General features: G+C 42.5%; 1 protein-coding gene, 1 non-coding gene and 1 pseudogene across 6 annotated transcripts in view; 2 read left to right on the plus strand and 1 right to left on the minus strand.

The window, feature by feature from the left end:
• Positions 1–27,950, minus strand: part of PLCB4 (phospholipase C beta 4) — a 420,918-nt gene that overhangs the window by 320,915 nt on the left and 72,053 nt on the right. The window lies entirely within an intron of this gene.
• Positions 13,067–13,170, plus strand: LOC137208290 (U6 spliceosomal RNA). Its single transcript, XR_010935597.1, has one exon. It is a non-coding gene; the product is annotated as a U6 spliceosomal RNA (small nuclear RNA).
• Positions 24,046–25,549, plus strand: LOC137208036 (ran-specific GTPase-activating protein pseudogene; annotated as a pseudogene).

Below are 27,950 nucleotides of genomic sequence, written 5' to 3' on the forward strand. Positions count from 1 at the left end.
TAAAATAAATTATGTCACAAGGCTGCATTAGAAAAATACAAACTCCAACCCCTGAGTTGGAGTATATATATATATATATATATATATATATATATATATCTGAATCACTTTGCTGTATACCTGAAACTAACACAACATACTAAATCAACTAAATTTCAATCTAAAAAAAAGGTAATGCTGTGAGGTGATGAATGTGCTAACCTTATTGTAGTAATCATTTCACAATATATATGTATATCAAATCATCGTGTCATACTCATATACCTTAAATTTACACAATGTTATATGTCAATTATATCTCAATAAAGCTGGAAAAAACAAAGGTATAGTAACTATTAAAAAAATAAAATATTATAAATCTTGATAATATAAAAATAATAAGTAATATAATTTATTACCACAAGCAAGTAAAGTTCACAATATAAACCTAAATTATAGAGGAAAAAAAAGAAGAAACACGGAGGATATTGCATAATCAAGAAACAAAGAAAACAACAAACCAGAAACAAGGGCTGCATTCCCAGAGACACACCTGTACCTCCAAGCTGTCTTCCAAGTAAAGGCTTTCTGCCTTGGTCTTACAGAGCCTCTGCCTCCTGGGGCTTTAAGAGAGACATACTTTGATATTCTTTGGATTTGCTCCAAAGGTCACCAAATTTGGCAGATATTCTTCAGTCTTCTGGCCTACAGCCATTTCCTACTTTTAGTAAAGTTTTCCCCCACTGTTAGTAAATTTTTTTTTTTCATCTCCACAGTTTCAGGGAAAAGAATAGACACTTATACTCAAAGTCCTTTAACAGAACCCTGCACCTCCCAACTTGCTCTAAGTTTCTTCCTGTTTTCTACATGCTTTAGTTTTCCTGTCTGTCCTCTGTCTCTCTCTAACTGCCTCTTCCCTTTCAAATCTCCTGGTGCTTAAATCACTGGTGTGCTGAGCCAACTTGCACCTCCTGCAGGAGACAGCTGGGTGTGTTTCTTCCCATCTCCAGTCACAGCGGGAGTATTTACACCACAGCAATCAGCAGACAATACAAAACAAGCTTCTTCCCTCTCCCCCTTCTCAGAGCCAGCTGTTAAACATTTACCAGCACACTACTGGAAAGGTCTGTGAATTTACAGAACAGCCTTTTCAAATGGTAAGGATATAAAATTTTTTACTGAGAACAAGAAAAGGCTTATATTTTAGCTTTTTTTTTTTAATTAGTTGGTACAGACAGCTTTATATACTTGACACTGCCAGGTAAGCAACCTCAACAAGATACACCAGTGTTACTACAATGAAATACTATAGGAGCAGTGAACATGAATAAAGGTTGTGTTTCCAAAGTAAATGCCATCCTTTCCAATTGCCTTTAATATACTTCTATAGCATCTTTCCTCCTAGTAGCTCTTAATAGTATATTAAATCTATTTATGATTATCTAGAAATTTAAGAAAGGATTAGCATATTCTTTTACTGTGACATGATAAACAAGAAAATGTTTAGGTTCAGGCAGATCTTCCTTCTTCCATTCTTCCTCTCCCCCAAATCCCGAAAACACACAAAAATCACATTTTTTGCATCCTTTTTTTCCCAAAAGTCTATGGATTGAAGACCAAAACAACAGTGCCTTTGGTCCTCCCAACCTTGCTAAAGAGAAAGTTTAAAGCCCACAACCCAGTAAACTCATGGGAGTCAGCTCACTGTTCCAGGGAACAAAGGAGAAATTAGCAGAGAACATTACTTTAAAGCATGGTAATGACATTCTAACAAACACTGCCAATTCAGTCCATATGCATCATCCACCTAGGGAATCATGAAACAAAAAGATCTGACAAAAACAAAAAAAGGAGCACTCTGTGAAGAAAAAAGCAACAAAAGCTATCACATGAACGTATGTACTCAACAATGCTCCTCTAACTCTTCATGCTAGCTGCGTTCAACATCTTTTATTGCATTACTGATTATCAGTATCAAGTCAGTCTATCAATATGATTAGGATTATTGAATCGTTTCTTATTAATAATCATCAGTAAAAAGTAAAGAAGGTAGTTATCTTTAAAGTTAGAACAGAATCCAGAGAACAATAAAAATGCTTCCTAGGGCTTCCCTGGTGGCGCTGTGATTGAGAGTCCGCCTGCCGATTCAGGGGACACGGGTTCGTGCCCCGGTCCGGGAGGATCCCACGTGCCGCGGAGCGGCTGGGCCCGTGAGCCATGGCCGCTGAGCCTGCGCGTCCGGAGCCTGTGCTCCGCAACGGGAGAGGCCACAACAGTGAGAGGACCGCGTACCGCAAAAAAAAAAAAAAAAAAAAAAAAAAAAAAAAGCTTCCTAAGTTCTTTTGTCTAAAATTTATTCTACTCCAAGAAAAATAATATAGACAACGCATGGCATAAGCAATGTCAGATATTATTCAAGAAAGATAACCTTATTTTTGTCTCACCATTTAGAGTCAATAAAGTAAAATTCATTTCACAGAACTTGATTTGTAAACTGGCAGTGCTCTGTGCTGTAATTCAAACTTCCCTATCATCACCAGACACCAGTGATCAGGAGCTCCTGGTTTGTAGTTAAGCTGGACAGCAACAGGTTGGGATCGGACACACCGGAGTTGGCATCAGAGTTATTTAATTCGGGACAAGTTACTTAACCTCCGTATGGTTTAGATTTCTCATCTCTAATAGAGGAACAAAAATCACCACTACCCAGGTTAATGAAATTTTTTAAATAAGAAAATCTACATAAAACTCTTAACATATCATCTGGTATACAGTAAGTACTCAATAGACTGGGATAATAACTTATTACTGTCATTATCCAGTATCATTGCTTTCACATAATATGCCAACCACTCAGCTGCTTTGGAATCACAGTAATTTCGACCAGAGCTCCTCAAACTTTTACATGCAAACAAATCACCTGGGGATTTTGTTGAAAAATGCAGACTGATTTGAGAGGTTGGCTGTGGGGCCTGAGACCCTATATTTTAACAGGCTCCCAGGTGATGCTGCTGTGGCTGGTCCCAGGTGCATGCTTTGAATATCAAGGATTTGGACCACCTGGATATTCCCCCAACCATCACCATGACTCCCCCCTGCCCCCCAGGCATAGCTGGCTGAAAACCCAAACATTGAGTCCGCAATCCAACATTACCTTCCCTATAAAAATAGAACTCTTCCTGTAAAAGTGGTAAAAGCTATGAACCACTTGAGATAATTGCTAAATATAGAATACAATTATAAGAAAGGAAAAAATGGCTTCACCCGGGAAAAGAACTTGGATTTTTGAATCAGACAGGTCTGGGTTCAAACTTTAGCCCCATTACACATATTAGCTGTTAATGTGTCTCTGGACTGATCACAGACCTCCTTATAAATTTCAGATTCCTTATGTGTAAAATGGGGATAATAGCATCTATCTGAAAAATATGAGACATCTCAAATAACAGCTGTCTCAAAATAGTTAATATTTATGTGTATATCCCAAAGCCTGATGCACAGTAGGTGCTAAGAACATGGGGGCTGCCTTTCTGTTCCAGGCTGCATTGTTTTAACTACTCACTAACATAACATGACTTTTCCTTCTGCTTTCACTCAACTTGGGCCCCTCTTCTCTCCAGCGAACTATCTGAAGACCGGCCGCTACTGAAACTCTTTTTCATGCTATTTCAAGCCGCCAGCATTTGTAATTTCCCAAGAGAAAGAACCTTATTTCCTCGTATATTCTACTAATCCTTGAGACCCACAGTCTAGAAGAAAACTATTTGTTTTCCACATGGCTTCTCTCTGTTCTAAATCCTGGCAGGCTCTTTCTTCCTGCACAGACACAAAAAAGAAAGGGACAGAAGTCATCGTTATCTCTTTCTCTGTCTCTGAAAGAGCTTGGAGATATCTTTTTAAATCAGGGAAACTTATTGTGGGAAACCAGCCACTCACTCCAAGATAACTCTCTGTATTCTTTTTCAGTTCCAAAAACTGAAATTGATTTTATTTCTTAAGGAAGCTCTAACACACACACACACACACACACCAGTTTTGTTGTGGTTTCCTGTCCCCAAGCAAAAATGATATGATGCCAGAAATATCAGTTGCTCAATTTAACTCTGTTCCCTCATTGATTCGACATGTTATTTAAATCCTGAGTGCCTGCCATACACCCAGTACTGTGTCAGATGCCAGGTGTACGCTGGTGAGTAAACAGACGTGTTCCATGCCTTGAGAATCTAACTACCCCGACCTTCACTAATCTTATTCCTGAAACCAGGACACATTTCCAGAGCTAGTTCTGGTTTCTAAAACCTAGTCACAGGCTGGATCTAAATAAGAACAAAATAATGCCATCTGCAGCATCATGGATGCAACTAGAGATTATCATACCAAATGAAGTAAGTCAGAAAGAGAAAGACAAATACCATATAATATCACTTATATGTGGAATCTAAAACATGACACGAACTTATCTACAAAACAGTAACAGACTCACAGACATAGAGAACAGACTGGTGGTCGCCAAGGGGAGCTGGGGGATGGATGGACTGGGAGGTTGCGGTTAGCAGATATAAGCCTTTATATAGAGAATGGATAAACAACAAGGTCCTACTGTATAGCACAGGGAACTATATTCAATATCCTATGATAAATCATAATGGAAAAGAATATAAAAATGAATTTATATATTTATAAATATAATTGAATCACTTTGCTGTACAGCAGAAATTAACACAACATTGTAAATCAACTATGCTTCAATAAAACATCTCTCTATATCTACATCTATATCTATATCTATAGATATAGATATAGATCTATAGATAGATATAGAAAGATAGATAAATAAACCCCAGTAGAACTGTTAGAGATCGGCCCTGACCACAATTTATGATCAGATGAAACCCATCACAGCACCACCAGATAAACCTGCAAATGAAGGTGTTCTCTATTTTGCCACCGAACAGCAGCCCATCCAGCCCACCACACTGTCCTGGCCGGAGTGGAGTGGCAGCCCCTTGGAGACACAATCCGTAGCAGCTTTAGTGCAGACAGATGTTCACCTGTCCTTCCCCAAGCTGCCCACCTCTGCTCCCTAACCCTGAGCAACTAATCCGGCCTAACCTCCATCAGAAGCTTTCTGAAGTTCACCAGCACACCGAACAGCAAGCAGTTGTAATAGTTCACCAGCCACATAAGTTATGTTTAATATCATGCTGTCTATGTGCAGCTATATTAATATTTAAAAATGGAAATAGGGATGCTGGGCAAGATGAAGCCAGTTTCATTCACCATCTTCTGCTAAACCTTTCGTCAAGCTGCACTCTCTCCGTGACAAGGCTCACCCTGCATAGAAAGGGCACTGCTTATAGAATCAGCTTGATTAAGAATTCATATAATGTGTAAAGCATCTGAAAAATGTAATCAGAATATGTGGAAATTATGTGATCAGATAATCAGTAAAAACTTCAGATGCAGATTAATTTATTGTTAACATTGATGAGTCTTGCTGATGTCTATGAATTGCCTTTACAGAGACCCGTGAATTAAAAGGAAGATCCCTCTTCATTACATGAAAACACAGTCTCATAATTTATGTTAAACTGGGAGATGAAAAGATCCCTTCTGCTTTTCTCACCATAATCAAAATATAACCCTAAATTAATGATGGAGAGTATATATATATATATATATGCTCTTGATATATATACATATAAAGAGAATGTTATCCTACTAACAAAGAAAGGGACACCACTCCAATGATCTCCAATATGTCCTTGAAAGAGGCCTAAGATTCTCTAAAGTTTCAAACCACTAGGTATGTGTCAAGGTTGAAGCAAGGCTTAATTTAAGGCCATTTTCTAAGTATTAATAGTTTGGTTTAAAACTCAGGGGTAACTAGACCTTCTTCTATAGATAATAACTTTGGTAAAAACTACCCACAGTCGGGCTTCCCTGGTGGCGCAGTGGTTGAGAGTCCGCCTGCCGATGCAGGGGACACGGGTTCGTGCCCCGGTCTGGGAAGATCCCACATGCCGCGGAGCGGCTGGGCCCGTGAGCCATGGCCGCTGAGCCTGCACGTCCAGAGCCTGTGCTCCGCAACGGGAGAGGCCACAACAGTGAGAGGCCCGCGTACCACAAAAAAAAAAAAGAAAACTACCCACAGTCCTTTCCACAAAACAACCTGAAAGGATCATCTAGGGACCAGATGAACTAGCGAGTGACTTTAGGGTTAGTAATTCAGACAATACCGTTGCCTGGATTGGCTGAACTATTAGAGGCCTGAATTCATCTCAGCATCCTCCGCTTCACTTTCCCTAATTCTGAAGATAGCACCACACCTTCATATTTTAGACAAGTGATTCCCAGAGTGTAACACGGAATCAAGAAAGCTGGCTCTCCATCTCTCTCTCTCTCTCTCTCACACACACACACACACACACACACACACACACACACACACACCCCTTCTGATAACATCAAAGAGAGCCTCAGGACTTCCCTGGTGGCACAGTGGTTAAGAATCCGCCTGCCAATGCAGGGGACACGGGTTCGAGCCCTGGTCCTGGAAGATCCCACCTGCTGTGGAACAAGTAAGCGCATGAGCCACAGCTACTGAGCCTGCGCCTGCGCGCCTAGAGCCTATGCTCCACAACAAGAGAAGCCACCGCAATGAGAAGCCTGCGCACCGCAAAGAAGAGCCCCCACTCACACAACTAGGGAAAGCCCGTGTGCAGCAATGAAGACCCAACGCAGCCAAAAGTAAATAAATAAATTTATATATAAAAAAAAGAGAGAGCCTCAACTTTGTCTTCAAACTCACTCTAACCTTTGCTCTTCTCTCTCCTCTTTCTCTCTCTCAGTGCAGTGAAGGCAGGTCTCTGACTTGGGTTTCAGCAGGCATTGGCATCTACTTAGGACTGAATGACATTATTTGGTTTTCAGTTTTTAATTTTTATTGGCTATCTCTACTATTTGTGGCACTGGATAGTTTTCCATTTAAGGTAATAATTGAAGATTTCCTTTTTAAATACATTTATATTTTCAGTTAAATAAAAGTGGAAAACAAGAAATAATAATAGAAGGAGAATACAATCATGGCAAAAAGCATGAAGGTGGTATATGAATGACTGATACTTGGGAAATGTTGTACGGTACCGATTAAAAAGCAGCTTGGGTTTGAATCTTAGCTTTGCAACTCCCTTGCTGTGTAATTTAGGCAAGTTACTTAAGATCTCTGTGCCTCGGTTTCCTCATTTGTAAAATAGTGGTAATGATGGTATCTACTTCAAAGGGTTATTGTGAGGATAAAGGGGTTTTTACAAGTAAAACACTAAAATGGTACATGGCATATAGCAAGAATTCCATATAAATTAGTTATTACTAGTGAAATTACTAGTATTTTATAAATATATCTGGGTAAATAATGATCTATTCAAACTCGATCCTCTGGCCTGTGGATTACACAATAAGGTAGAGATTTCTTCATGGGCTCATGTATAGGTGAAAGGAAAAGCTCCTTCTGTTTCCCTTTAATTAAAAATGCAGCCAATTAAGGAGGGTTTTAAACCCATGTGATGCCCTGGAAGCCAGAAAATCAAGTGCAGTGTCTTGAATTCCATTATAGTTTCCTTTCCTCTCTACTTAGAGATCCCAATATTTCAATATACTAAGAGCTAAAGACGAGGCTGCCATTCCTTATCCATATGGCACCAACCAAAATGTAATCACAGCCAGGCACACGGGTCCTCCCACCAACATTTTAACATTCTGCCTCATTATGCAGCATCCCAAGCACTGCTCTCTTTTCGTAAATATTGCTCCAATAAATGACTTTTTGTTTAAATTATAACCATTCTACATGCAATGACTTTTTAAAAATCTGCTTGAATATTGCTATGATCTGAATTTTGTGTCCCCCCAATATTCATGAAATACCAAAGATGTCCGTATTAGGATGTAGGGCGTTTGGTAGGTGCTTAGGTCATGAGGGTGGAGGATAGGATTACTGCTCTTATAAAAAAGAGGCTCCAGAGAGCTCCTGAGCCCTTTCTAGCATGTGAGGATACAAGGAATGTCTGCACCAAGGAGAGGACCCTCCCTGGACCCTGCTGGCACCCTGATCTCAGACTTCCAGCCTCCAGAACTGTGAGACATAAATATCTGTTGTTTATAAGCCACCATGTTCGTGGTAGGTTGTTATAGCAGCCTGAAGGGACTCAGACAAATAGAAAAGCAAATGGACATCACTTATCTTTTTCTTCATATGATTTTCTCTGACGTTGGCTTCCAGGGGAATTCCTCCCTTTGTTTATGGAGTTTAGTGTGACTCCCTTGAATGAATCATAAAATGTAGTGGGAGAATCAATTAACGTCCTGTGCCTTCCTCACCCCACTCCAGTTCAAGGGGAAGAAGAAAGCACACTGCTCTGTGACACTAGATTAGCGACCCACAGGGTTCAGCCAAGCTCTGAGTTCACTCTCTGCAGCTAATACGGCTTTTTGAACAAGGAACTTGAGTGCGTTGTCCCACCTAATCTCACAATTTATCATCTCCACTAGAACCCGACTAGTCTTAAAAAAAAACGACGAAAAAACGAAAAGAAAAAGAAAGGACCCTGTAACTAATGTGAAGGAAAATGCTTAACAATGAAATTAATGCTGATTGCAAATGTAACCTTCAAGATGCACAGAACCCAGTAATCCCTCAAAGAACAGAGAATACAATCTGATTGCTTTTGAATGTCAAATGCACCTGCAAGAAATAGGTATTTAAATTGTCAGGGCAGGCTCTGTACTAAGAATCCAAACTTAATTTTAAAAACCTAAGTCATGTTCCCATCCCTCTCAATTCTGTCAAAATTAGACCTTTATTTCTCTCATTTTTAAGTGACTCACACTTCAGAGGCAATTCTTCAGCCTGACTGTGAGACAGGACCAGCCGCCTGGTGCCTGGGTGCAAACCTCGGGTCTGCAACACCTTGGTTTGTTACTTAACCTTTTCGTGCCTCAGTAGCATCAACTACGAATGGGACCATCAGAGCACCTACCTCACAGGTTTGTGGAGAACTGCACCCAGCACAGGGTTAGTACCATGTCAGCGTTAGGCATTATGAGCAATGGTCGTATGTGACTTTCAGATAATTTCTTGAATACACTGAGATAGGGATCACCATGCACCCTTTTAATGGATGAGGTGACTGCACGTTTCAGAGGGCTGTAACATGCCCAACATCACAGAATGTATTGTCAGCCTGGCTCTCTTGCTGCTAGGTCTGACCATGTGACCACATACTGGCCAATGAAATATAAATGGAAGTGTTCTATGGAATTTCCAGGAAGGCTGCAGAAACTGAGGGAGCTGCCTCCACTAAGAGGCCTCCCTTCTGTTGCCCATCTGGACTGCAGACATGGTGGCCAAAACTAAACTGGCCCCAGAGTGACCTTGAAAATGGAAGCCACAGGATTAGGAGGATGAGACAGAAAGATAGGAACCTGGACTCTTGACAATACTGTGAAATCACAGAGGGCCTAACTCTGAATATTTTTGCATGAATTTTCACTGTTATATTATACTTTATGTCACAGTCACTTTACATTTTTGCTATAGATGGCCCAAACTGTCCTAACTGATATATCCAAGAAATAGAGATCCTCAGAATACACTTTTAGAAATCCCTGGCCTTACAGCTTCCTAGACTTCTCATTAGTGCCATACACCCAATTTTGAAAAAGTGTTTTTTTTCTACAGAAAAAGAGGCATTACTTCTATTCAGATATAAAGAAATGTGACCTAACTTGCTCTTCTCCAACAACGATGAACACCCACTTTCCTAAACATCCACCTTGCTTGTGGGGCTTTAGATGATTATAATAATCATTTACTGATGAAAAGCAGAGAGCCAAATATTAGGAAGTAAAACGACCTAGTGAATTCTGCCCATGCACTTACCCCCCTCCCCGACCCTGCCCTGCTTGCTCACTGCATCACTCAGTGAATGAAAACGTACCTGGCTTCCCATCATGACTTGCCCACGTGGCTCCTCCTTAAACATCCAATTACAAAGAAATTTATTTGTTTCAGCTTTTTCCTCAGGGAAATCCAGAAATTAAATCACTTCGCCAACAAGGCCAGGAAAACAAATCATTTGTGTTGTGGCTGAGCCATAAGGCTCACTTCTTAAACACAAGCAGAGTCTGCCCAGCTTTGCTCTCACAGAGCCATTTGGGAGACAAATTTTATGGCAGCAGCTGAAATGTTTCTACCAAAACAACACCTACACTGTGCTAGAGTTATTTTCAGAGGAGAAGGTTTCCCCTACTGCTGTTTAAATTGTGAAAATGTGTAGTTGAAAGCGTAGGCGCATGTGAGTCTGGGGCTGCAGCCCTGGTGGGGGAACTTAGCTGCCACTCCTTGAATGGGTGACCTTGGGCAGATCATTTAACCTCCTTGACCTCGGGTCCTCACCATTAAGTGGGACTCTTAGCACCCAGAGAGTTGTCCTGAGAACTGATGAGAGAATGCATGCTTAGCCCCGTGTCTACATGATAAGTGTTCAAAAAGCAAGGGCTGTATTAATGCCTATCGAATTTGATGCTAAATACCTGAATACCTCAGAAAATAAAGATATAAGAACCTATGGGGGACTCCCCTGGTGGCGCAGTGGTTAAGAATCCGCCTGCCAATGCAGGGTACATGGGTTTGAGCCCTGGTCCAAGAAGATCCCACAGGCCGCAGAGCAACTGGGCCCATGTGCCACAAGTACTGAGCCTGTGCTCTAGAGCCTGTGAGCCACAACTACTGAAGCCTGCACACCTAGAGCCTGTGCTCCACAACAAGAGGAGCCACCACAATGAGAAGCCCGTGCACCGCAACATAGTAGCCCACACTCTCCGCAACTAGAGAAAAGCCCACACGCAGCAACGAAGAACCAATGCAGCCAAAAATAAATATTATTAAAAAAAAAAAAAAGGACCTATGGGTAAGCCATATTTAAAGGTGCCACATTAACATTAGTATAAAAATATAAATGTGTTTAATAGTGTATGTGCAGAAGCCACAGCACCTTGGTTACCCACAGACCACTTATGCAGGTTTTCCTGGACTCTCTAGGATGGGGTCATGGACAGGAAGTCAGGAAAAACTCTCCAAATACCTAACTAGGTATCATAAAGTCCACTTATTGGACTTCTATATGTAATCCATCAATAATGATACTTACTATTGTTGAGACTTCACCAAGTACTAGGCACCAAACAACACACTTCTCACGGATTCGCCATTTATCTTTCACAACTGCACACATAGAAACGTGTGGTGGACACTGTGATGCAATGACCAGACCACGCCGGGGACTGAAGAACTGATTCCCCTGCTACTCCGAGAGCTGCTCCGCCCAAGGTCAAGCACCGTCCCCTGTCAGCGGCCTCCAGCAGTCAACACCAGTGAGTAAAGGCCCGACCCGCTTTAGAGCTCCCTGCGGGGTTGACTGAGGCTGCTGTTAAGACTGCATCGCAGCCCAGCTCCTCCCCCTGCCCAATCTCACATCCTTCCTTTCCCCTCCATAGGTGTTGCCCTTAAGAGACAGCATAGGTAAACTGCAATTACTTTCATCTTTCAGATGAAAAGAGTGAGTCTCAGAAAGGTTAAGAAAGTTGCCCAGTCACACAGCCAATGAGTGGTCTGGCTGGGATTGGAACCCATACGTTGTGCTGCCAGAGCCCAGGCTCTAGATTATTCTGCTCTAGTGCTCAGTCAGGTTTGCATATTTACGTCCAATAAAGTAAACTGGTTAAGCTGGCTGGTGTCCTCAGGGTAGATGGCAAGAAGCAAATTAGAATGAGAGACAGCTGCAAGAGAAGGCAACCTCTGTTATCCGTCAAAACAATCCGAAAACAGAAACTACTCCAGATGTTTCAAGTCAAGAGCATGGTTACAGAGTGATGGAATGGCTGAGAGGCCACAGAGGGAACAGGGAGGCAGCCCAGAGACCAGCACCCGTGGAGAACTGCTAGCTTGCCTAAGCAGGAGGGATGATGGAAGGAAGAGGTGTTGTCAGAGCCCAGAGACTGGGGACAACCAGCAAGACTAGAACAGGATAGGCTGCTGTGGAAAAAGAAGAAGTTTGGTGGGAGCAGAAGCTATGGAAGAGACACAGCTGTTCCTAGAGATACCAAAGAAAGCAGAAAGGGGCCCGGAGAGATACCCTTACATCTCCCCTTGGACACCAGAGGGCAAGAGAGCCTGGGAAATATGGTTCCTTGCAACATGGAGCAGAACAGGAAACAGTCAAGAATGGATCTGAGAACAAATCTATCTGAGCAGCCCCAAAATACAGCTAATCAACTGACAATAAGGAAGTATGGAGAAACACTCTGAAAATAAAATACAAGAATTTAAAAAGTCGGACTTCCCTAGCCATCCAGTAGTTAGGACTCCACGCTCCCACTGCAGGGGGCCTGGGTTCCATCCATCCCTGGTGGGGGAACTAAGATCCCACAAGCCTTGTGGCACCGCCAAAAAAAAAAAAAAAAAAAAAAAGAATTTAAAAAGTATGTCTGTCAAAACTCAGTTTGACGGCAAGTAGTCCAACATACTCCAGCAGTCCTTAAGCAAACACAAATAATAACAATAGAAAATGCCTTTCACTACAGGGCTCTTCACAAGGCACGTTGCTGTATTACCACCCAGTTCAATAACTGATGTCTAAATGGGTGCGAAGTTTCCGTTGTTTTCTGTTTAGTAAATCAGGGGAATATACGTAATATTTGTAATATTTGTGGAAGTATTTCCATCATAAAAATATCTAGTTTATTTGATAATGCTTAACTGGGTAAAATTTCATGAGCAAAATTTGATTTATATAGAATAAATTGTTCCCCACCCCTGTCGGCTAAATTAGGTGTTAACGTAGCTCCTATTCTGGAAGGCTAGATCTGCCTCATGATTCTATCTGCTGTTTGACAAAGCCGGAGCTAGAACACAAATTCTTTCCGCTCTTCTCGGAAGTCCTCTGCAGCAGAAATCCTTGGGAGTGTGGAGGGAGCAGAGGAGAGAAAACCCCGAAAACAAAAACATATCACCAAGGATTTCCCATCAGTGCTTGCTTCAGCAGCACAGATACTAAAACGAGAACAATACAAAGGTTAGCATGGCCCCTGTGCAAAGACCACGTGCCAATTTGTGAAGCAGTCCTCATTTTGCTTTCCTTTTCTAATGTTCACAGGTGGGGAAACAAAGGCTGTAGTAAGGGAAATGACTTACCCAACCGAGGGCCCTTCCCACTTCAAACCACACCCCACTTTTCCTCCGAAAAAAAAAAAAAAAAAAAACTCCAGTCACAGTATTCAGCAACTCAGTTTTTAACTATCTACTTTGTCCTTCCAAAGACATCTATCATCTATTTTAAAAATTACTTTTATTATAGTCCCTCCAGAAGGAATGTGATTTGTTCACATACAATGATTGCAAACACAATTTCAGTCCCTTCCACCACCTCCCCTTCACCCCAAACACAGTTTCTTTGAGGTTATTAAAACCCAATGAGATTAAAGGAACATCTGGGTTCCAGGCTCAGCTTGGCTTCTAGCTAGCTGAGTAGTTTTAGGCTGGCCGGTTAACCTCTCTGAGTCTCTGTTTATTCATTTCCAACATAATGCAACTAGAACTAGCTGATGACCATAATCCTTTCAGCCCTGAAATGATTCCACAGAAAGATAATAGAAGTCCTGTGGGGAACCAGATGAACACTCTCTCACTTGACCTGGGCCAGGCATCTATCTGTGAGATTGCTTATCAGAACTAAAAGTACAGTCTGTGGCCATGGCATAGTGAAAAGTCTGACCTCATTCCTCACTTTCAGTTGACTGTGATCTCAACAGGCAATTCTCAAGTTGGGTTCCAGGGTCTGACTGCAAACAGAGCCTGAGTCTCCTCCTTCCCTGTATCTACATTCTGCTATGTAACCTTGCAGTGTCCTCCTACTCTGACTGGCCGTGTGACTCCCTTGACCAATGAGATATTAACACGATACAAGAAAATGCTGAAAAATACACGCACTGCTGGCTTCGCTCTCATTCTTGCTCCTCTGTCACGGCCAGGAGAACATGCTAGGTCTAGCGTGCCTCAGAATGAAAGCCATATATAGCAGAGACAAGTGACCCCCAGTCTTCCTAGCTAAAGCTATCCTAGATCATTCAACAGCCAGCTGAACTCCCAGACATGTGAGCAAACCCAGCCCAGATCAGAAGAGCCGCCTGCCCAATCCACACCTGACCAGAAACAGACATGTGAGTCAGATTAGCTGGAATCAGCCAAGTCCAGATCAAGATCAGCTGAACCCCCTAAACTTGCAAGCTGAATACATTTTTATTATTGTATTCCACTGAGATGTTATAGTTGCTTGTTACGCAGCATTACTGTGGCAATAGATAACAAGCTCTCAGCCAGACTATGATGACTGTTTCCAGAGTGAAGCTTCCTTAGTGGTGAAACAAGTGTGGCACACGCTACATGCCTTAATCATAAAGGTTCACAACAGACATGAATGCTTTCAAGGCTCTAAGAAGTCCCACAGTAAAGAAGTTTAACTTTGTCTAACTCATGTTTTCCTTAACCTATTTTACCAGGGACCCCCAAGTATGATTCGCTAATCAAATTCTCCCCCAACCTTAGATCCCAAGTCTGGGTCGAGCCTCTACCCAATCTTTTTGGGGTTAAGCCATGTATTTTGTTGTCTCTTCCAAGGTACTTAGTGGACCCTTCAAAAACAAATAAACAAAACAAAAAACTTAAAAGTATTTTGAAACTATGAACGCTTATATTGTTTATAACCCAAGTCTAATTATAAATAAAGGGGAATATTCTGCAAATATCCAAAACCCATGCATAGCCTCAGTCTAATTCCAACTTGCTCTATTAAAACTTGAAGAAAACCTAAGACTGACCTTGCCATTCCCTCCTTAACATTCTTGAAAGGCAACCCACTGCAATCCTCTTGTCGTGGTTCACAACCTTTGATGATCAGGGCCTTTGATGATCCATCTCCTCTCCCGCTATTCTTCCTTCCCTCCATCTCCTTCCTAACCTATTACTGCTCTCTGGTCTACATGCTACCCATGCTCAACTACTTTCAATTCCATCAAATGGCCATGAGCTACACTCTCCAGAATTTGGTCCTATTTGATGTGAACGTGAATTATGCAGCTTTGAAATAATATATTAAAAACATTAATATGGTCTCACATTAATTTGAATCAATGTTAAATCCACCCAAAATGTTAAAATTCTTCAAGAATTGTAGTTTCGAAGCTGGCCCAGACGAGGGAACGCTAAACTCTGTTTACGGAGTGGCCACAGGGTGGCGCCATATTAGCTGATAAAAGGAAATATCCACCATCTTTTGTCAGAATTATTCTTCAATTAGGGAAGTTCTGAATTTGCAAGGACATCAGAAACACAACTCTTCTTCTGGAAACTCTTCTTCACCTCTTAACCATACCCAAGACCTTCCAGGCAGTGTTCATCCAGCTAAACTTCAATTCACCCTTCCTGTATCAGTTGAGACAGTACTTCTTCCCTGAAACTTTCCCTGAAACCCCTAAAAACAGGTGATAACATCCTCCCATGATTGAATTTGCCTGATTTTAACATTTTTCCACTATAAATGCCTATAATTAGGTCTACTCTCCTTCATGGGAGAGATCCTAGCTTGCCTGGTTCATAGTATATGATCAATGAATATAAGATGGGTTCATGTGTGGACAGATGGAATGGATGGATAGATGATGGATGAATGGGTATATAGATGGATGGGTGGATGTATGGATGGATGGGTGGATGTATGGATGGATGGATAGATGGACAGATGTATGTATGTATGGATGGATGGATAGATGGATAGGTGGATGGATGGAGGGATGGAGAAATCAACAAACAGGATGGGCCACTGAATAAAACATGACTGATTTTTGCTGTATATTCTCTCCTTATCCCCTCCCCTGTCCAACATTAAGGAAAGATAATTACAAACACTAGGTAACAGCAGAGGAAAAAGAACCTTGATAATCTTATCAGTTGGATAAGAGAGATCATTATGAATTTAGAATTAAAACACAGACTTTTTGAAGTGAGGGCACTTGTCAAAAATACAACAGACAATCAGGAAAATAATGGTAGGACACAGTAGTGTCTTTCTTTTCCTAATCAAAGAAACTCTACTGAAAATACACCTTTTATTTTTTTGGATATAAACATTTTAACTCATTTGTTCAAAGTGAAGGACTCTCTCCAAGAACTGTGCTATGCAATGAATGTGACCTCTTCGATGGAAAAGATAAAGATGTAGGAAGGACTTTAGAGCTCCATGGGGTCAGATTTCCTGCTTCTCATCACAAAACTCACCAGAGAAATATTTTAGTTTCTCATTCACTTTCACCTTGGACACCAAAGTTCTCTGTCTTGGTTACCCCATGAGTTGTCCTTTTCAATTAGGACAGAACTGAGTTCAAACACAGATAAGACAATTTAAAACCAAAAAAAGCTTGTTTCTGATGTTTCTCCTCTCATGCCTTTTGACCCCAGACCAAACACCCAGTCTATCTCTGGCACTTTTAGGCAGAGATAGGAAAATAGCTCTGCCATTGACTTAAACATCCTGCCAAATGATGCCAGGCAATAGCCTTAGGGAATGTCACATGGACGATCATTGGGATATGTGTGTGTACAGCCTCGTTCTCTAGGCTTTAATTTTATTTGAGCTTTATTTTGACTCTTTATAGACAGTGCATTTGAAAACAAGGGCTGTATAGTGTTTTCACCAGCCAGAAAAACCCCAAACAATTTTCTATGGATTGTTTTAACCCTCGAGTTAAGCAAAGGCATTATCTGCTGCTGCTGTTCTCCAAGTTGCTGTGTGCTCTATTTCCCTACTGTCTGAACTCCCTTAAAAAGCCCCACCTAAAAATATAAATAAGAACCTGGCCCTTTAGTCATATCATCAACAAACCACATGAATGTTGGCAGCAGGGGACACCATCACTGGTCCTCCCAAATCTCAACCTTCAAGATGCGGTAGCAGCCCAGCTTCTTGGAGCTGCTCTGTCCTTCAGAAGCTTGTTAAATTTTCAAGAACTCATTCGGGTCTCCTACAGCCTATTTTTCTGCATGCATTCCTTCCAAAGACATATGCATCCCCTGGGAAGAGATGAAAGTGATACCAAATAAAACAAAAGCAAACTTCAGAGGGATCTCTCAAGTAAATGTTCCCAAATAAAGAACAATTTCTGCACATTGTTCTTCCCTTTCTCTCTTTAACCCCCCTCAGTCTCTCAAGGTTGTTTATTTATTTATAAAAAGCACCCACCAGGTAACAAAATCAAGATCCCTTTTGCGGAAGGAAGCCCAGGCAGCTGTTTCCCAGAGACCATGAACTATCGTCACCAGGTCTCCCAGAGGCACAACTGAATCCACCCTGTGCTTCTTGCCTATGCTGTTCCTTACTTGGCCATGAACAGTTGCAGTCAGCCCCAGCAGTCTCTGCACCCTGTATAGTATAATCTCCTAAAACATCAGCTGAGAGTTTAGGGGCCAAATTTTAAAATAGCATCCAATTAATAATCCTAGTAATAATGAAAGAATTGCCAAACTGCTATGTTAATTCTGAAGCACAAGTGGAAGTTCAGCTAAATGAAGTGCAACTATTCCTCCACACCCCTCCCCACATCACCATTTAAAGGTTCCATTTAGTAATGGAAATTTCTGGAACTAGATAATGCAACATGTTAGCATTTTTACTTTATAGGTTCTATTCACTTATTCAACATTTACTGAGTGCTGATTATCCCTGGATATGAAGATAAAAATTATTGACAGCTGATCTCAAAGATGTCACAAAAATGCCACTCGAAAAAGAAGCTGCTAACAGACTTTTGTTCATTCACCTAACAAGTGATCACTGAGTCCCTGGTGCTGTGCAGGCACTGAGGCTGCCACGGTGAGTGATACAGACAGAAATCCCTGCTCTCATGGAACCTCCCTTCTGGAGAGGCAGACTGGCACACAGATAAGTAAACAGTCTGGGTATTAGAAGACACTAAAGGCTGTAGAGGGAAAAGGGTAAAGTAGGGCAGCAGGCCCAGAGTGAAAGTCAGGGGGATGGCCATGTTAAACAGGAGGGTAAAGAAAGGCCCAACTGGCAAAGATTGGAAGGAGGCGAGGGAACAAGTCCTACAGACACTGGGAAGAAGAGTGTTCCAAGCAAAGGGAGAACGTGCAAAGGTCCTGGGGGCAGTGTGCCTATGTGTGTGAGGAGCAGCAATTGGCAAGGGCGGCAGCACAGAGTGAGCGAGGGAAAGTGGTGACCGATGAAGGGGCTGGGTCAGGCCCCAGAGGCCCTTTGAAGGGCTTCAGCTTATGTTCTGAATGAGGTAGGAAGCCACTGCAGGCCAGAAGCAGAGCCACAGGATCTGACGTACACACAAAGGATCACCTGGTCTGCTGTGTGGAGCAGAGACTGCAGGTGGCTGAGGACATAAGCAAGACCAGCCAGATGGCCACTGCAGCACTTGGGCAGAGGACAGTGGTGAGTGGACCAGAGGTAGTGAGGAAGGTCATACAAACTGGTAAACTGGGAATGTTTTCTATACCAACAAATAACTTATTGATCGACTACATGTCTGTATTTGAAGGTTATACAGGTTCGTTATTTTCCTACTTAAATGCCCAGTAAAACTCCAAATTTGTGTTCATTGGGTTTATTTAGTTCACCAGGTTCTGATGATGCGTTAATTTATATCCCCAGCCTTTATCTTTCTACCGACCCCCAGTTATCCACCATTGCTTTAAGATACCTCATTCCTCTGGTCCACTCCACCTTGGCAACCATTCCCAACCTTGGTACTGGTGATCGTGGAACTAAGTTTCCACTCACCCAGGCTTCATATCCCTTTGTTTCTTCCTTTGTCTTCTCCACTGTGAATCCAGACATGGAACTACCAGTTCTTCCTCTGAACTCTATATTTTTGGTAAGAGTATAGTACTGTCCATTTTTTATTTTATTGAAGTATAGTTGATTTACAATGTTTCAGGTGTACTGCAAAGTGCTTCAGTTATACATACATATATATGTGTGTATACAGATGTGTGTATGTGTGTATATATATATTCTTTTTCAGATTCTTTTTGATTGTAGGTTATTACAAGATGTTGAATATAGTCCCCTGTGCTTTACAGTAGGTCCTTGTTATCTATTTTATATATAGTAATATACTATAGTATATATAGTATCTGCTAATCCCAAACTCCTAATTTATCCTTCTCTCCTTTTCCCCTTTGATAAGCATAAGTTTTTTTTCTATGTCTGTGAATCTGTTTCTGTTTTGTAAATAAGTTGATTTGTATCACTTTTTGTAGATTTCACATATAAGTGATATCATACAATGTTTGTCTTTCTTTTTCTGACTTATTTCACTTAGTATGATAATCTCTAGGTCCATCGATATTGGTGCAAATGACATTATTTCATCCTTTTTTATGCCTGAGTAATATTCCGCTATATATATATATATATATATATATATATATATATATATATATATATATACCACATCTTCTTTATCCATTCATCCGTTGATGGACATTAGGTTCCTTCCATGTCTTGGCTATTGTGAATAGTGCTGCTATGAACACTGGGGTACATGTATCTTTTTGAATTAGAGTTTTCTTCTTTTCTGGATATATGCCCAGGAGTGGGATTGGTGGATCATATGGTAGTTCTATTTTTAGTTTTTTAAGGAACCTCCATACTGTTCTCCATAGTGGCTGTGCCAATTTACATTCCCACCAGCAGTGCAGGAGGTGAACCCTATTTTGTACACTTCCCTCCCTCTCAGTTTCTCCTGCCACCATTGTGGTGTCAACCACTACAACCTTCCAGGCAGTCTCACTGGCTCCAACCTCTCCCTCATCAAAACCCCCTTGCTAATTGTGATCGAAATAACATTCTGAAAGTAGAGGTTTTATGATGTGACTTCCTCTGCTTGCAAGCATTCAGCACCTGCAACTTGGCCTCCAAGGGTCTCACCCAAAGGCTAAGGGTCTCTTCATAGCCCTCCATTCTCCAACTTCTCATCCCTACCCTACAAGGCCTTCACTCCCTCTGGAGTGTGAAAAGGGCCTTCTTGCTTTTTCTCTCACTTGAACTGTCACACATGGGGCTTTCCCAGCCTGTAAGGCCCTTTCTCTCTCTCCCTTCTGTGCAAACTTTCCTAAATCAACTCATCCATGGGGACTAGCTCAAATTATGCTCCCCCTATAAAAACACACCGTAACTACCCCAGCCCCTATTCAGGTCAGGTCCTATTATGGCCCTCTTTATCTGACTCTCTCATTATTAGGACCTCATGACACAGGTGCATGCCATATTTCCTGGGTAGGTACAAACTTCATGGTCATGGATCAACTTGTATTTCTTTACACCTGCCACTGAGATACAAAATTCAATACATATTTACTGAATTAAATTATTTCAGTGAAATAGATTAACTGAAACAATGTCACCTTCCATCTTAGTCTCTGAAAGTGTGGAATTGAAAACCTCTAGAATTCAAAAGGATACAGAATCTTTGAATAAAACAGAATCTGAGTTATTTCTTACTCTATCTTTCTATTTCTCTTCTGCCATTTTTATTCTTTGACTCACTTTGTTTTTAGATAGTGTGCAACAGAAGAATTGGACAAAAAGTTACGGCTGGGGTTATCTCGAGATTATGCTCCCAGCATATCACATCCCAAATTGTAATCTAACCGATATTTGACTTACAAACAAGACACTGGCCTAATGGGAGAGTAAGCAGGAATGGAATGCACAGCTCTGGCCCCACAAAGTTTGGCCATCACTGAGATCTCTGAGTACAGAACTGGGGCCACATGGTGCTAGAAGCAAAAAGAAAAAGAAGTTGGCTTTTCACCAGGCACTTATGAATCAATTTCCAGGCAGGAATTCCTGCTACATTTCAGAAACTACCACACAGCCTCCACTAGCATGCCTTAACAATAGGACTTCACTGACTCCTAAATCACCATGGGGGGGAGGGGCGGGGGGCACTCCCTGAGAAATGCTGTCCTTGTAGTCCCCAAAACAGGCTGCTCTTAACTTCTCTCATCAAGACAAAGATTCTCTCCACTTACTCCTTCTTCAAGGCAACTACCTCCAATTTTTAATTCATGCAAACAAGTAGTTGCCAGCACCCAACCTGAGCCACTCACAGTCACTGATGCCCTGAGGACAGACACGCGCCTTTGTCTCTAAAGACCAGTGGGAGGCAGGTGGTGATCAAGCAGACACACAGGTACACAATTACAAACTCTGATTAGTGTGACGAAGGAAACTGAGATGGAACAGGGCATGAGACTTAATCCAAAGCGTTCCACACTCCTCTGAGGAAGTGACACTTGAGCTGAGATTTGAAGAGTAAGTTAGAAGCTAAGTGACAGATGGGGAGAGAGAAGAGAGGCTTCTTGTCCAGGGCCATGGAAGGACAGAGGGCAGGAGGGAGAACAGTGCACAGGAGTAACTTAAAAAACAAAACAAAGCAGGGAGGGGATGACTCAAGAAGTCAGAAGGCAGGTCAAGCAGAGCTTTGGGGAACATAGAAAGAAAAGAACTCTCTAGCCTCGGAGGGATGGGCAGGACGTGAGAATTCCTTCAAATCCCCCTAATGCTCTCATGTGCCATTGCCTACTCTGACTGCAGTACCCGTGACATAACCCATCCCACCTCAGCCCTTCAAAGAAAATCCTCAGTAGCACAAGACTTGGCCCTCTCAACCCATCGATGACTGGACAGCCGGCAACCAATATGAGTGTCTCTTAGAAGCATCTGAACTTGGGAGCATTTGAACCTGGGAGCTCTGCAGACACAGAGGCTATATAGCCAGTTGGTGATGAACACTGAACTAAAAAGCTTCCATGCAGTAGGGCCTGAGGGACATGTTGGGCATATTGAGTCCCATACAAAAGAAAAAGAAAAGTATTCGTAAATTGTTCATCCCTCTTCCCAAGTCTATTTCCCCTCTCTGGGAAGCTAGCCCTGTGACTGCTTGACCAACAGAACGCAGTGGGAATGGTCACCCAGGACTTCTGAATCCTGGCCTTTAGGGCTCCGGAAACTTCTGCTTTTGCACGTATGTAACGCTCCCTCTTGTCATCCGGCCCCCAGGCTGAGAGAAGCCCAAGCCACGTGGACAGGGGCCTCATGGAAGAGCACGCAGGTGCTCCATTGGCATCCCAGATGGGCTCCCATTCTACAGCCAGCATCAACTGCCTGCCACGTGGGAGTGTCAGGTTGAATATTTGACTCATTTGAGCCCCCAGATAACTAAAGCCCCAGCAACACCATGTGGAGCAGAAGACCCACCCAGCTGAGCCCAGTCAGACTCCTGAGGGATACTAAATGGTAGTGGTTGTTTTAAGCCAATAAGTTTTGTGGTAGTTAAAGCAAGAGATAACTAAAGCAGAAATAGAGCAAGGTAGCAAATAAAATCAGGAAAGAATAAAGCAGAGATGCAGCCCCTGCATGACAGGGGAGTTCAAGCTTAATTCTGGGCTTTCCCACTCTAGTTCCATGACACCTGATCAGACTTTGTTCCTGTCTCTGTAATCCACAAATCTAAACTTCTTGACATTAAATGGCCTTTAACATGACCAGCTTAAGGGCTTTCTGTTCATAAAGGCTTTAGCTATAATACCCCCGTATTACAGTCACCGTTTTGTTCATGCCTCTGCAGAGGAATTCTTATTTATCAGTGCCCCATGAAGTAACCAGCACTCGTTACTGGTTCACTGTCTACAACTATGGAATTGATAAAACAGTCTTCACCAATTCCCTGCCTTGGGATATCAAGATTACTAATCCTAAAGGTTTAGGGACAAGAATAATTAGAAGGAATAAGGCTCAAGTACCTCTTAGGGCAGGGGTGTCAGATATGTTCTACTAAATGGGTGATCGTGAAATATGGATGCTAACATAATCATTAGTAATTGAAAAGGTAATCCACCATATTTCCATATTTTAGTAATTCTAAAGTGATACAAGGTAATTCTGTCATGATAAATTTGGGGTAAGGGAGCACAAATCTGAGCAAAGGTACGTATTGATAGAAGACACCAATGGCTCTATCTCCCTCCTTTGAGACGCTCATGAATTAGAAACATGCATTGCTCAGTATTTAGAACATGTGCTCCATGAGGTCTAGCAATATGTTAACACCCAAAGATTCTTAACTACGTTGTTTTTGTTTTGTCTTCATCCCTAATATGTTTAGAGTATATGTGCCGTCTATATTATTTTAAGTGATTAGATTACTATTCTATCCCTTGGTCTCAAGTCCAGGCACTCCTCCAAAGGCTACCCGCATTTTGGCCAAATCATCATATGCCTCAATGATTCTCCAACCCACGAGGAAATTCCATACCTTCTTCCATACCATCTCCCCTTCTCTCCTTGGGAATCTCACTATCATGCTTCAAGACTCAACTCAATGTCACTGGTTCTATGAAGCATTATCTGACACTCCCAAGCTTAACTACACCCTCACTGAGATACACATAATACTTTGTAGACGCCTATGCTACTTAAAATATTTATCATAATTATTTGTTTGAACGTCTATTTTCCCAACTACATTGTGATTTCCCTGAAAGCAGTGATCAAATACTATTCATTACTGACTCTTAGCAAAGGGCCGGAATCACAGGAGGCCCTCTGTAAACATGTAGAGTGACTGCTTTCTGTTGCTATAGTGCCTTACTCCAAGCTGCTTGAAATGCCTTTCACACCACCTTTTTAAAAAAATTTCCAAAAAGTGGATTATAAACCATTAGAGGGATGAGGAATAGAAGGAATTAGGAGGAAATGACTTATTTATCTAACATTAAAATACACGAGGGGTCGCAGGGCAGAGGGAAGAGCGGGAGGGCGGGCGGGAGGGAGGCACTGTCTCCAGAAGCGGAGGAAGGAGCTATGAGCAGCCGCCGAGAGGCCGCGGAGCCCGCGACGACCGAGCCGACGAGTAGCCGCCGCGCCTATGGCGGCCCCCAAGGACACCCACGAGGACCACCACGCCTCCGCCGAGAATGCTGACGAGTCCAACCATGACCCCCAGTTTTTGCTAATATTTTCTCTTCCCGAGCAAGAAATTAAAACTTTGGAAAAAGATGAAGAGGAATTTTTTAAAATGCGGGCCAAGCTGTTTCGGTTCGCTTCGGAGAATGACCTCCTGGGGTGGAAGGAGAGGGGCACCGGCGACGTCAAGCTGCTGAAGCACGAGGAGAAGGAGACCATCCGTCTCCTCAGGCGCAGGGACAAGGCCCTCAAGATCTGCGCCAACCACTGCATCACGCCGGTGATGGAGCTGAAGCCGTACGCGGGCAGCGACAGCGCCTGGGTCTGGAATACCACGCCGACTTCGCCGAGGAGTGCCCCAAGCAGGAGCCATTAATGCGGAGAATGCGCAGAAATTCAAAACGAAGTTTGAAGAATGCAGGAGAGAGGCTGAAGAGAGAGAAAAGAAAGGATCTGGCAAAAATGAGAGTGCCGAGAAAGTAGCTGAGAAGCTAAGCAGCTCTTTAGGTGAAAGAGGGCAAGGAGCCCGAGGAGGAGACCAAGGAGGCGCAATGGGTCGTGTCCCGTTGTGTCCTTTGTCCCTGTCTTTTCCCTTTTTCTTTTTTTTTAATTTGCCCTGCCCCTTCTTTTTGGTTTGTTTTTATTCTGTTTTGTTTTCACAAAGGACTTTATACAAAGAACTGACTTCCAACAACAACACATGAGAGAAATCTCTGAAATTTCCAGATGGGTAGATCCACTTCACCCTTGTGTTTCTATGAATTACCTATTATTCCATCTGATAGACTCAGATACATTATAATTAACTGCATACATGGTCCTAATAAGGCAGAGCTTCTGATTTTCAAGTCACTACTCAGAGGAGACCAAACAAAGAAGTTCACCAATTAAAACGTAAGGCAGCCCTCCAAAAAGTCTTCTTTAATAAGCACCACTTCTTTTGTTAATGCATCCTACCTGCTGAGTGTCCTTAGGGCTCAAGTACAATTTACACTTCATTATCTTATATCTTCACACCGTCTCTAGCTGTTTCATCTCATCCAATTCTGTCTGGAGAGCAAACTCTTCAAAATGGTGTCTCAGCCAAGGTCCCAGCAGGAGACAGATGGAACACACACAGGAGACAGCTGAGGGCATTTAATAAGGGATTATTTACCAGGTGTGGGCAGGGCTTGAGGAAGACAACCAGGGAATCTGAAGAGCCCTAGGCCAGAGGGGCAGGAAGACAGAGCCACCGGAACACAGTGAAAGTGCTGTGGCTACAGGAGGGGTTGCCGGACAGACTCTGTGGCTTCCGGGAGGATGACAGAGACAACCATCAGCCCAGTGTCAAGAAGAAACCTGGGGGGATAGAGGCTGACCTCATGTTCCTCCTCCATCCAATCTTCTGCTCTAGCCTCCCACTTCCTGAATCCGTCCAGACACCTGAGGGCAAGGAAGCCCATCAACGCAGCATCTAATGCTCCATCTGCAGACATGAGCACATGCAGAAGGTGGAGCGCAGATCAGGAGGGCCAAACAGAGACTATCCAACACTGATGGTATCACAGGCAGTACCTACTTCTCAGCCCCACCTACCCCCTACTAGAGCACTAGGCGCGCAGATGGTGAGAACAGAAAAGAGCCAAGACGGGATGTTTGTCGGAATCGCACTGTGTGTAGGAACCTCCACTTACACCCATTTCCGTTTCCCTGTGAGCCCGCAGAAGTGACCCCTCCACAGCCCCTCGGCACTCAGCTCCCACACACACTGACGAGGCCTTACTCTAGGACCCGAGACTCTGATGGTGGGCTTTTCATCAAGTGCCTACAAGTAAGACCTCCAACAAATAGCCCAGCTCTTCACCCCTGCAGAGGACTACTGTGAAGCCTATTCTACACCGCCTCCAAAACACAGTGCTCTGCAGACAGCACTCCGTTGCCCCCAGTGGGATCAACCTGGGGTCCACACACCCTATATTGGCTGCATTTCCTTCCTTATCTCACATCCCCACTCCCCTACTTGTGCTTCCTGGGACCGTCTGACAAGTAAGCTATTTGCACCCCAACCCTCATCTCAGGCCAGCTTTGGGAGAAGACAATCCACAACCCATGCCTCTGAAAACAGACTTAGGAAGAATGTGTGAGAGTGTGGGCACGTGTGCATGTGTGGTACTGGCCCTGCCTGTGGTTACTCTGCACCCAGGGAAAAATGTACTGAACTTGAAGTCAAACAATGTGACTTCTAAGTCTCCGACTTGGCCTTGAACTTGCTCTGTGAACCTTAGCAAATAACAACCTCCCCAGGCCTTGATTTCCTCATCTGTCCAATGAACTCCCATAAGAGGACCTTTAAGTTTCTCATCCAGCTTTAAAGTTTGCTAAAAATTTTCAGCAGTAAAAGGACATAAATCATACAGCCCAACAGTGGACTGACACAAAATTCCACTCTTTGGTGTGTTTTCTTAAAGTTAGGTTAATTCAGAAAAAGCAAAAAGCACTTTTGTATTACCATAAAAAAACTTTTATTTTTTAAATTTATTTTATTGAGGTATCGTTGATTTACAATGTGTTAGTTTCTGATGTACAGCAAAGTTATTCAGTTACACATACATAAGAAAATAACTTTTAGAAATTAAGAACTGAACCTATCAACCAAATGGCCATTAGATACTAATTTAAGTCAAATTTCCTAGCTTTGACAGCATACGTATAGTCAATTATTCTTAAACTTATAAATCTTGTATAAACATCTATTGACCATCGTCTTACTCCATTATGGGAAAAACCTATAAAAAATCAAGACTGGAAATTTTGTATAAAGTAAGCACCTCAAGAAATGGAGACCTGCTTTATAGTTGTGGTTCTGCCGAAACTTTGTCTCACTGAGCAAATCATTTCACTTCCTCATTCCCCACACCCAGTAGCACCTCCAAGAGGGGGACCTAGGGTCCTTCCATAAGCAATGATCAACTGGTGAATTAAAGAAGGGCCCTCGGCTTTAGTTTTATTAAATGGAAAAAAAAAGGCATAATAGGGTTACACTATCTATACCATCTCAACAAACTCTTCCTACTCTAACGTTCCCTCTTGAAATGAAACAGAATATAGTGACCTAAAATTCTGCCCCTCAGAATGATTCTATTCTTCTCTTAAAGCTATTGCCTCTGCCCAGAGTGGCCACCCTAGAGCAGTGCTTACCTACTTAGTGGCAGAAGCCACTGGATCCCAAATTCCATAAACTGAATATTAAGGGAAAAAACAAAAGTGCAGTGCTGGGCATGCAGTGCCACGGAATGAATGTTGTTTCTAGCTCTCATATTTAAGATAATGGCAAAAATCAGTCCAACCACTGGTCATGAGCAACACCGTTCTGACAGGTGATCAAGACCTTGTCTCAGTAATATCTGGAAACATATGACAAGCAAACAAAATGCCTGGAAGCAGGGTAGAAGGGAGCAGAGGAGGACATGGAGGGAGGAAGATGATAAGACAGCATTCAAAGGCTCTTTCAGGACTTCCATGCTGGCACAGTGGTTAAGAATCCGCCTGCCAATGCAGGGACACAGGTTTGAGCCCTGGTCCAGGAAGATCCCACATGCCATGGAGCAACTAAGCCCGTGCGCCACAACTACTGAGCCTGCACTCTAGAGCCTGTGAGCCACAACTACTGAGCCCACATGCCACAACTAATGAAGCCCGTGCACCTAGAGCCTGTGCTCTGCAACAAGAGAAGCCACTGCAATGAGAAGCGCACCACAAAGAGTAGCACCCTGCTCGCCACTAGAGAAATCCCGCGTGCAGCAACAAAGACCCAATGCAGCCAAAAATAAGTAAATAAAATAAATAATCTTTTCAAAAATAAAATATATAAGGAACTCA

Source organism: Pseudorca crassidens, chromosome 15 (assembly GCF_039906515.1).
Source record: "Pseudorca crassidens isolate mPseCra1 chromosome 15, mPseCra1.hap1, whole genome shotgun sequence".
Taxonomy (NCBI): domain Eukaryota; kingdom Metazoa; phylum Chordata; class Mammalia; order Artiodactyla; family Delphinidae; genus Pseudorca; species Pseudorca crassidens.